General features: G+C 36.4%; 1 pseudogene; it reads right to left on the reverse strand.

Moving 5' to 3' along the window:
- Window positions 1–5,552: 5,552 nt before the first annotated feature.
- Window positions 5,553–5,999, reverse strand: LOC109452205 (double homeobox protein A-like; annotated as a pseudogene).
- Window positions 6,000–11,631: the final 5,632 nt, after the last annotated feature.

An 11,631-nucleotide genomic window follows, 5' to 3' on the forward strand; every position in this document is an offset into this window, starting at 1 on the left:
CAACAGATCAGTGGGTCAAAGGTGGTTTATTGATGGATAAGAGAAGTGATGAAAATAGGAACAACAAAACTACAATTTAGAATAATATAATAATTTTAAGTCCAGTAACCTAGTGTGTCATGGTTGTTGTTTTTAAACTTGGTCAAGTCTCTTTATAATTGCAGGAAGTGTACTTGAGAAAGAAATTGGGAGGACTCAAAGGAATTGTTCAGAGGGTGCAGTGTAAGAAATTGAGATTTTAGAGGTGGTTCAGTTTCTGGTTATTCAAATGTCTGGTAAAGTAAAGAGAAAGATCATTGGATCTGAGGAGAATGTTGGTATCACTAAGAATGGTGACAGAAATTTGTAGTGAAGAGGAACATTCTGAGGCAAAGGCTAAAACTCAATTGCTTTAAATAGTTTCTCCAGAATAATGTTAAGTATTGAAGGTAAAGAAAATAACTTTTATTCCTAAATTCAGTAGACATGTTCCTAGATATCACCATCAAATATGGTGCTAAGTGTTGGTTTGAAATATTCATTTTATAATCTTTATAAGAAAACATATTACATATATATATTCATTAAATCAGGCTTTTTTGGCATCTAGCTATAATTCACGTGGTTTTTTCTCTTGATCTTTTCACATTCATTAATATTTGAAATGTATTCTCTCAATATCACTTCTTATTCTTTCTATCTTACTTTCACTAGTTGTTTGACTCCAACAATCTTTTGGTCCCCATTAAGACCTATAAACCATGGGTGAAGTCACCATTCCATGCTCCTCATACTTCTTGTGTCATCAGTATCTTCCTTAAATTCCATGGACAATCATTATAATCACATCCTTGCTTACGTGTTCAACTTCCTTGATCTCTTTCCATCTATAACAACAGTCTGGCAAAACACCAACCCAGCTTAAAGCTGATCTCCATATATACAGGCAATAATACTGATATTAGTAAAATAAGGTTGAAGGAAGATGCTAGTCTTGGAAAATTGCAATAAAGTGCCACTTTCGTGAATCTCAAAAACAAGCAATATCAAACAATTACTTAAAAATTTGTGCATTAAAACAACATAAACAAAAAAGTGGATTAAAATCACAAAACTCAGGATTGTGGTTACGTGGTGGGGGGTGAGTAGGTACAAGAATGACTGAGGGGGAGAAAACATTACCGGTTTGTTCTAGTTCTTGATTTGAATAGTGGGTTCATAAGTTTTTATTTATTACTATACCTTATAATTTACATATACCTTACAATCTTTCCATCATGTTAAATATTTCCTGGCAATCCCTCCTGAAACTGAGGGAGAGTTTCTGTTCAGAAATCAGTTGACAGTCTTATGGGAGCTCCCTTGTAGGAAACTAACTGCTTTTCTCTTGCTGCTTTTACCATTCTTTCTTTGTCTTTAACCTTTGCCATTTTAATTATAATATATCTTGGTGGAGGCCTGTTTGGGTTCATCCTGTTTGGGACTTCTGCACTTCTTGGGCTTGTATAGTCATTTCCTTCGCCAGATTTCAGTAATTATTTCTTCAAGTAGGTTCTCAATAACTGATTTCTCTATTCTCCTTCTGGTACGCCTATGATGCGAATGTTGGTAAGCTTCACATTGTCTAAAGGTCTCTTAAACTCTCCTCATTTTTTTTTTTTTTTTGATTTTTTTTTTTTGCTGTTTCTTTCTTTCTTTTATTTTATTTTTATTTTATTGGGGAATATTGGAGGATAGTGTTTCTCCAAGCAGTTGTCCCATAATCTAGTTGTGGAGGGCGCAGCTCAGCTCCAAGTCTGGGGCCTCTTGGGAGGGGCTCCAGTACAGACCCAGGTCAGCCACTGCCTGTGACTGGCTGGGGGCCAACTGGTAGGAGTTACAAAGCAATCTGCAGTTGTCTGCTGCCTGTGCTAAACCTGGAGTTGCATTGGAAAGTCCATGCTGTGAAGTGAGGATGTCTGCCATCAGTATTGGGTCTGGGGTAATTCCACAAAAAGGCAGAACACCCTGAGGCTTGCTGCCACCTGCTGGCTCCCTTAAGGTTCAGCTGCTGATAGAGCTTTGTGTTGTACCTAAGTTGGGTGAGGCAGGGTCTCAGGAAGATTTTAGAGTTGGAAGAGTTGTGGTCACCAGGTTAATGTAGACTCTGGTTTGGTGCCAGAGCCTAGAGTGACTCAGCAAAAGTCTCAGAGCACACTAAGGCCAGTTGCCATCCACTGGGGTCCATGGACTCTGATAGTTTTCCCAGCAAGAGTGAAATGTGAGAGAGCCTGGATGCTCAAGGAGAAAATGCCTTCAGCTGTGCTCGAGTTGGGTGAGGTGGGGTGCCAGCTGAGTCAGCAGGGAGGAGCTTTGGATCTCACCAGGCCAATCAGATTCAGATTTGGCCTGTGGGGCGAGCAGGCAAGATGGCACTTGCCTGCCAGCTATACGGGAGAAGGACCTCTCACCAGGAAAATGCTGACTGTCCTCCAGTCCTCCCCCTGAAGCCACACACTTCAGTCTGCTTTCCTGTATGTCTCTGAGGCCCCCAAGTCATCACCCCTCCGCTGGAACCCAAGGTGAGTGCCTGCAAATGAGTCTGTGTGCCGGCCATTTAAGAGGATGTCTGGGTTTCCGGAGACCTCCATCCCTCCAGAATGGTTGGAATCTCCACTGTTTTTCACAACCAGGTGTTGTGGGGGCTCGTCATCCCAGTGCCAGTACTCTGGGCTGGATTGGCTGGTGAGGGGCTGGGGTTTCTCACTCCTCTCTGAGAATCTCTGCTGTCGAGATATCCTTCCTGATTCTCAACTTCCAAACTGAGGTTTGGGGCCTCTTCCACATCTCTGCCTCTCCTGCTGGTCTTGACATGGTTTCTTCTTTATAGTTTTGTTATACTTTTGTTAGGGCTTCTGTTCAGCTGGACTTCAGTTGGTTCTCCAGGTTGATTGTTCTATAATTTAGTTGTAATTTTAGTGTGTTCACAGAAGGACACAGGCACAGTGTTTACTCCACCATCTTGGGTCTCTCCTAGACTAAATGTTTTAAGAATAGGTGAAAAATGATAATATATGGGCTTTCAATATATAGGATTACTCTGTAGCAGTTTGGAAAATGAATTAGAAAGGGTTAGAGTGGATGCTGAAAGACTAAAGTTTGTTGGGACAGTGCAAGGGAAAACTAGAGGGTGGCATTGAGGATAGCTAGAAGTGGCTATTATGTTTGCACCTATTCAGGTTGGAATCATATTTCTGTTACTAGAATGAAGGAAGTTGTTCGTGGTGTTTCATTCTTTTAATGCCCTGCTGTGATTTTTTTATGAATGTTTATTTAAATAATTTTTCATATTTATTTATAGAATTAGATAGCTTATAGTTAGCTTTGTTTGTATTATCTTTGTGAGATGTTAATATCATTGTTACATTACCTCTGTTGATTTTTTTTAGAGGAAACATATCTATGATCAGGAATGATTTAAATACTAAATAAATATGTTTTTTGAAAGGTTTTAGAAACTTCTTTCAGCACTATTTCTAAAGGTAGCTATTTGCCTACATTCCTAAGTCTTTTATGTGTATTGGGACATTTAATTTTTGTCTTCTTAGGTAGAGTTGCCATATAAAATACAAACTACCCAATTAAATTTGAGTTGAAGATAAACAATGAATAGTGTTTTAGTATGAGCATGTCCCAAATATTGAATGTAAAATATCTTTATGAAAAACTTTTGTTATTGGATTCATATTGAACTCTGCATTTCTATTTGCTAACTCTGCCACCTCTATTCTTAGATCAATTTTGTTATAAATTTAGGCACAATTTTATCCACATTTAGAAATTTATCATTATGTTATTAAAAATAATTCTCATACAAGCAATTTAATTTTCTTTATTTCTGTGGTTATTAGCATCAGCCCTTTCATATTTTACATATTTGATATTCTAGTTAGTATACCCAATATTTTATCTTTATCCCTCTCCCCCAAAACCTATGTATTAATTGTTTTTTGATTTTCAGTTTTCTAATTTATCCATTGACTTTTACCATTTGAATTTGTCCATTATAATTCTTTAGTTTTATTATTTTTTGTTAGAACTAAATAAGTTCCATATTGTATATAGGTTTTTGGCAACATGAGAAGTACTTTTCTCTAAAAATATTGTTGAGTCACACTTTTGCAAAAGGAAAATAATGCTACATGGTAACCATCTTTAAAATTTAAAAAACTTAGTGGTAAATTATTTTGAAATCACAAGTTATCTCTTTATATTGAATGGAGGGAATTCACACACATACATACACACGGAGAGTTTTTGTTTTACTATACAAAGTAAGGATATAGTTAAATATAGTCTTACAGAGATTTATTTGACTAATCATTTATTTTAAGCTTTTTATTCCATTTAAATTTCCTTATTAGCATAAAGGAAGGCCTTTTATACCACCCAAATACTTTTTCTATGTATTCATGGGTCCAGGGTAGGAATCTTTTCCTTAACTGATTCCCAGTAATCAAAGCTGGGTAAACTAATCCACACTTTGTTCTAACCAAAGAGAGAATTATATTTTTGAATTTCAAAATTTTATATTAACTCATAAATCAAATGTTTAACTAATTTAACTTTATTTTCTCTCTTATTTAGTAATGAAAGTTTCTAAGGTTATAAATTTTTCCATAAGTTCAATGTTAGCAACAGGCCATGTGTTTTGATATTTAATAATTTTTATAATTATTTTCTAAATAACTTCAAAATGAGGTTTTACATTCTTTTTGGCCCCAATATTATTTTAAGAAAAGCATTATTTTTCTTACATTTCTAAGTGTTTGTATTTGGTTGTTTATATCTTTTTTGTTTGTAGATTAATTGCATTATAATCAGAGAATATAGTTTGCATTCCACTTTGGGGAATTAATTGACATTTTCTTTGTGGCTTAATACAGTGTCAATGTTTGAAAAATTTTATAAGCGACTTAAAAAACTTTATTCTTTACATGATAGAAACTTCTTTTTATAGAATTATTCAAACAACTGTTATTCAGATTTTCATTATTTCTTGGATTATTTTTGCTTACTTGTTTTATCAAAGACTGGAAGACCTGTATTATTACTTTATATATATGTATATATATATATATATATATATATGTATAGATGTATGTATATATATATATATATATATATATATATATACACATACATACATATATATAAATATACATATATAAATATATATACATATATATAAATATATATATATTTTCTTTTTCCTTGACATCTGCTGAATTGTGAAGCCAGAATCTGTTGGTAGGGCTGTGTGGTGTCTTGTATCTGTCTGACTCCTGAAGCCCTATTTACCATCTCCAAAAGGCTCAGCTTCTGGAGAAGCTGAAAGTATGTTTAGAAGGGTATGCTCTCGGGATGAGAGATTTGGAGCCCAGGCTGATGACACCAAATACACTTAATTTATTTCTTGGTCCATCCTGTTCAGAGAAATAAGACAGTGAGATTGGTGTCATTGTGTATTGTTGAACTCTCTCATCTCAGAGATCTTATTCCTGGTCCTGTTTCTGTTCTAAGAGATCATCAAGTTATCTTTTTCTCTGGACGTGGAATCTAGATCTCTGATTTTGAAACCAAATTTGAACTCTTAACTCTGGAACCCCAGTTTCCCAGGATAAGGGTTGTTCGTAACTGCCATGGTGAGGGTTTGTAATTGGGAGGAACTGTAGCTGGTATGGCACCATGTATCTCCCCTACTATGAATCTTCCTTTTATAGTGATCTTGGACTTGGATTGCTTCTAAGTCCTCCTCAGGTTCTGATCTTTTTTGAACTTAGCTCTTCAATTCTGAAACCAAATCTGGATTCTAGATTCAGTGTTGATTGCTAAAGCAACTTTTTGTTTAGTATCATAACCTGGGTCAGGTTTTTGATTGAATGCTTTGACGAGGATTTGCAACTGATCTGTGAATTTGCTGTGCGGCTTCGTCTAAGACTCACTGCTGTGGTCTTATTTGGAGAGTTGTCTTGGACCATCCTGGAAGAGAGTCCTGAAGTCCCAGCTGTCAACCAGGAGCTGAAAGAATTGTTTTAAATTATCCAACTAGTAGTATGTTTTTGTGTTTCTTTTTTTATTCAAACAGTTGTTTTATATGTTTCAATTGCAAAGTAATTTTACTGATCTCAATTACTAGATTTTCCTCTCTTTAGCACAACATTAGATATATTTTTAGACATATGTAAGACCATGAACACTTCCAGGAGAGATGCTATGCCTTACTAACCTTTTCATCTTCAGTGCTATCATTCCTTGGACACAATAAAGACAAGAAGTTTAAATCGTTGGTGAACAGCAATATTCTATAGAGTCAAAATTATATAGGATGAAAAACAGAGTTTACACTGAGGACATAAGGCACAATGCGTGTCTGCTGAGTGATTCTCTTCTTACATGTAGTACCAGCTATTAGTGCATAAATATCTTCCATCTAAACCTAGATCTCTCCTTTAAATGATACAAAAAATTGTATTTCATGAAAGTATGTAGATTTATAGTAAACTTTACTTTGAGGAGATTCTTAGTAAACCATTCCGATTTTCAAAGAGCGAGAAACTTGGGCCTCTAAAATAGAAAGATGTGGTACTTAGGGGATTTAACATCACAATCTATAATTTATCCAGTTTATTTTTACCTGTAGCATAAACTGTCTTTTGGAAATTGTTTAAAACAGTTGATATATCGCCATCATTGTAATCATTAGTTAATATTTACTGACCATGCGCCAGGATCTATTGAAAAACTCCATAGCCTAAGCACATTAAACAGAAAAAAAGAGCAGAGCTCTGCCAAATATTAACTGTTATTTCCCTTTCCTTGGGATCATTACTAAGACTTTGAAAAAAGCATAATTTATCATTAGCAATATATCTGTGCTGTTTAATGAAAACCTGCTTGAATTACTTATCTGTGAGGTAGAAACAGTAAGTTAGGTTTACTTCGGTAATTAAAGAGGAACCTTTTAAACTGGATAAATATGCAATAATATGTGGACATGCAAACCATTAAACGATTTCTCACACATCTTTTCCAAGGTAGGGTCCAGAATGACATCAGGAGTGATTTCTGTTCCTTAGGTCAGTAGCCAGTATACAGTGGCTTAACAACAACAACAAAAAATTACTCCTTGCACACGATAAGCAGTCTGGAGGTGGAAAGTATGTATTTGTGAAGTGTCGTCATTATGCTGGTAATGTCCTGCATTTATTTTATCTTCCTGGCGTGCCCTCATTAGTGGAAGGATTTTTTTCCTTCTTGACATAGATAGCTCTATGTCAGGGATAGGTCACTGTTTTCTAGCATTAGGTAAATGTTTCACCTATACCCTGAAAGAAACAGACAGGTAAAACTATTGCGATCCCATAGAGTATCTTTGTGAGAATTTGAAAAAGGTGACAACATGCTGACGCAATTCAGCTTTCTGTTGGAGAACATACCTTGGCGAATGGAGCATGACTTAGATTTCAGCCTTTACTTACCTATTTGTCAAGTTCCTCTCTGCAGTGAACAACCTGAACAGCTGTATGTGTCAGTACTAGGAACAGGACAGAAGTAAAGTTGGAGGTGACTAGTGATGGATTTTGCCTTCTTTGACATAGGGCCAGCTGGTTCTAACAGCTCTGCGCTTTTTTCTTTTGGAAGCAAAGGTAACCATACTCAACAATTACTGTTGTGTTAGTGGAAACGGTGAAGCAGATGCATGAAATATTTTACATTCTTAATGTAAACTAAGAATGGGAACTTGTAAACTTTTGATAGCTGATGAGAAAAAGGCAGAGAAAATCTATTATACTTCCTACGGATATTTAAACAAAACCTCAAGTCATTATAAAGAGTTGTCAATACCTAGGTGATTAACACATGTGAAGAGTTACAATAATTATGGCGTATATGAAGAAAGTATCTCAAGGAAATGATATTCTCCTGTGCAATAGAAGGATACAGTTAACACTGCTGAAAGCGGGAATATGGAGGCTATGATCATCCATTTCTCACTGTCTTTCTGCTGGATTTAGAATCATTTCCCCCCCTCAGTGTAGAATAACTTAACAATATTCAAAAGAAGTGTACACATGATATCCCTCAGCGATGATTGTATTTATTCCATCTCTCCTGTTTCATCTTGATAAAGACTGCTGCCATCATTCTAAACCTGGTGATGTTTATAGAACATAAGATGTGATCCCTCTTTAAATAGAATGCTTGCCAATCATCCTTAACTGCTTTCTCTTAAGATACTTTGTCTTTTAGGCAGGGTTATCAAGAGTGAGCTCAGCTCCTTCTTTGAAGGTGCCAGGCCATATATCACCTCATTACTCCTCGCTCTGTCCTTAACTCAGCTCTGGATATTTTGCCACACCCCCTACTTTTTTTTTTTTTTTTTTAAGAAATTTAACTATTAGAATACATTCTGAGTAGGATAATAGCCTTCAACATGCATATATAAGTTAAATAATATCAAAGCATCATAAAAGAGACTTTAACAAGTCACCTGTCCAATGATTATAATCTGATAGCCACTTTTCTTATTGTTTTTACATAATCCAGTCTTTGTTGATATTATTTTGTGTTCATCCTTGTGTACAAAATTTCCCATATGCCCATTCACTCAATCATCCATTATTAATTTCTAGTTTGATTGTATTCAGAAAGTGCTGTTTATAGCAATTCTACTTTATGGAACTTACCAATACTTTCTTTGTGATTTAATATAAGATTGATCTCTGTGGGTGTCTCTTATGCACTTGAGATGAAGGTGTGCTCTTACTACAGAGTGTAAATTTCAGTATGCATTCATGAAATCTACTTTATTGTTTATGTTACTATTATCTATATTTTTCAATATTTGTGGTTCACTTGGTCTGTCTTATTGAATGATCTAAGCCCATTCTTATTTATTGATACAACTGATATATTTGAACTGCACTCTCATATCAATTTTGTATCATTAATTGCTATATATATTATAATGTGTGTGTGTGTGTGTGTGAGTATATTCCTTATGCTATATTCTACATCCCCATGACTACTATGCAACAACCAATTTGTTTCTATGTATTAGGTACATCTCCTTGTTTTAGTAGAATGGCCTTATGTAGTAAGTGTCCTGTGGGACCCAGTGGCACTATTTCCCTGATCATCTGAGTGGGGTCCTCCAAGTGAGTCCCTTGTGTGGGTTGTGTATGCCCTCATGTTGCAGTTGACCTTTGATTGCTGTTGGCACATCAGTTGGAGGGAATGATGCTCAGATTAATTGGCTGTGAGGATCGGCCATGACTGTAGTAAAGGAGTTGACCCTGTGGAGCGCAATTCATTCTAGCAGGGCTCTGGTGCCTACAGAGTCTGCCCTTTGGGTTTGTCCTCTGTGGAGGAGATTGGGTTATGCTCTCATGGATCTGCTAGCCACCATATGTGTTGGTTCTGGGGATTCTTAGGAGGGATTCTTTTGTAGGCCAAGGTCAGCCACTACATGTGCCCTGCCCAGGGCCAAATGGTATGAGCTACAAAGTGATTTGCAGATGGTTGCCACTTTTGCTGGGCTTGGAAGTACCTGGGAGAGGCTGAGCTGTGAACCAAGGCCAGTTACCCCTAGTGCCCGGCTTGGGCTGCTTAGGAAGAGTTACAGGGCATATTGAGGCCAGATGCTGCTTGTTTGGGGTTTGTGAACCTTTGATAGATTTTTAAGGAAGTCAGCAGCATGAATCAAGACAGGATACTTGTATGGAAAAGCCACTGGAAGCAGCTTAGGTAGGTCTATAAGTTATGTGGCAAATGGTGTTAGCCAGGTTGATGGACACTCAGATATAGCACCCCTCTGCATCTGCAGGCTGGGAGGAAGGAGGGTTCAACAAAGGAACAATGGCTTCTGCCAGCACTTCTGTCTCGGTAAAAGCTGCCCCTTCAGCCCTCACCCTGAAGCCAGATAAGTCACTTCCTCCCTGTTTGTCCCTGGCGCCTTTTGGGCTGCTTCCCATCACTGGAGCTCAGAGCAAGTGTGTCTATCAGGGAGTATGTCTGTGCTTAGGCCCTTTAAGAGGCACACCTGGGACTTCAGCCACCCTCTGTCTCCCTCAGCTACAATCTCTGCTTGTTTTCACAGCCAGAAGTTGTGGGGATTTCTTTTCCCAGCATGGGAACCTTGGACTGGGGAGCCTGAGGTAGGGCTGAGACCCCTCACTCCTCAGGGAGGATCCCCTCAGCCAAATTATCCCTTTCAATTTTTAACTGCCATGTGCTGGTGTGGGACCAGCCCCTTTTGTGTGTCTGCCCCTCTTACCAGTGTCATTGTGTCTTCTTCTGTAGGTCCTTAGTATAGGACTTCTATTTAGCTAGACTTCAGTCCGTTCTCAATAATGGTTGTTATGTTGTTTAGTTATAATTTTTATCTGGTCATGGAAGGAGGTAAGCACAGTATTTACCTACTCCAGCATCTTGACCATCTTGTTAATGTTCTTTCCTCTGTTTTCTTATTTGATCATTTACCATCCGGGTTGTTGGTGTTTAATGTCATTTTTTACTGACTCCCACCTGTTGCTTATACAACAGTCAATGAATTTATTCAACGTTTCTCTTTCTCTTTCCATCTCTTCCCATTTTTTGAAGTATTTCTTTTTCAAAATCTATAATATTTATAAATTATTCTTTCAATCTTGTCTCTAACCTTTGTTTTTACCTTAGATATGTAATTAAACATATGCTTCCTTCTCCACCAGTCCTTTTGCCAACATCTCTCCAATTATGTCTTGGTTGGATGGAGGTCAGTCTCTACTATTACTCAAGAAGAGTTCATGTGTTCAGAAGTCTCCAAGACATTCAACGTTTAATACTGTTTTTCTGTGATCTTGATACTTAAAGGACAACTTAGCTGGGAATAAAGATCCTTGGTTCCCCTTGGTCCTTGAGTTCTTGAAAATGCTGCTTCATTGTTGCCTTACTTTAAACGACGCTTTGAAAGTCTTAGGCCCTTCTAATTATTTTTTCCTTGTAAATTATTTGATAGTATTGTCCAGGGGCATTGAGGAGTTTTTTCATCTTTAAAGTGTAACCTTTTAATAGTATACATCACTGATCTGATTGCTTTAGGCAAATTTCCCCAGCAACTTGGCAAATCATTTCAATATGCAGACTGAAGAAGTTTCCTTTTGTTTGTGGAACATTTTCTTAAATTATATTTTAAAATATTAATTCTACTCAATTGTTTTGTTCACTCAGTCAGTACATCTGTTGAATTTTCTTTGATGTCTTCCTGCTTTTTTTTCTGTTTCTCTGTTTTTTTCTCTCACTTATTTTATAATTTTACTTTCATTCTTTTGATTGTTTTTTTCATTTTAGTCAATGAATGCTATTACATTTTCTTTGAATTTATTCTTCTTTGGGCACCTTGTAATTTTTTTCATCATTTTTTATATCATTTTGTCTTTCTCTTCCATTTCTTTTCTGAGTTCAATCATTTCACATTTCATCGCTTCATATATATATATATATATATATATATATATATATATTTTTTAATTTTTGAATTTTTGATTCAAAGTGTTTAAGTTCCATATCTTTGGTTGGGTTTTTAAGGGTATTTAAGTCAATGTGGAGTATTGTTTTACATTTTTCTTA

The sequence above is a fragment of the Rhinolophus sinicus genome, chromosome 1 (genome assembly GCF_057876585.1).
Source record: "Rhinolophus sinicus isolate RSI-liver-muscle chromosome 1, RSI-T2T, whole genome shotgun sequence".
Taxonomy (NCBI): Eukaryota; Metazoa; Chordata; class Mammalia; order Chiroptera; family Rhinolophidae; genus Rhinolophus; species Rhinolophus sinicus.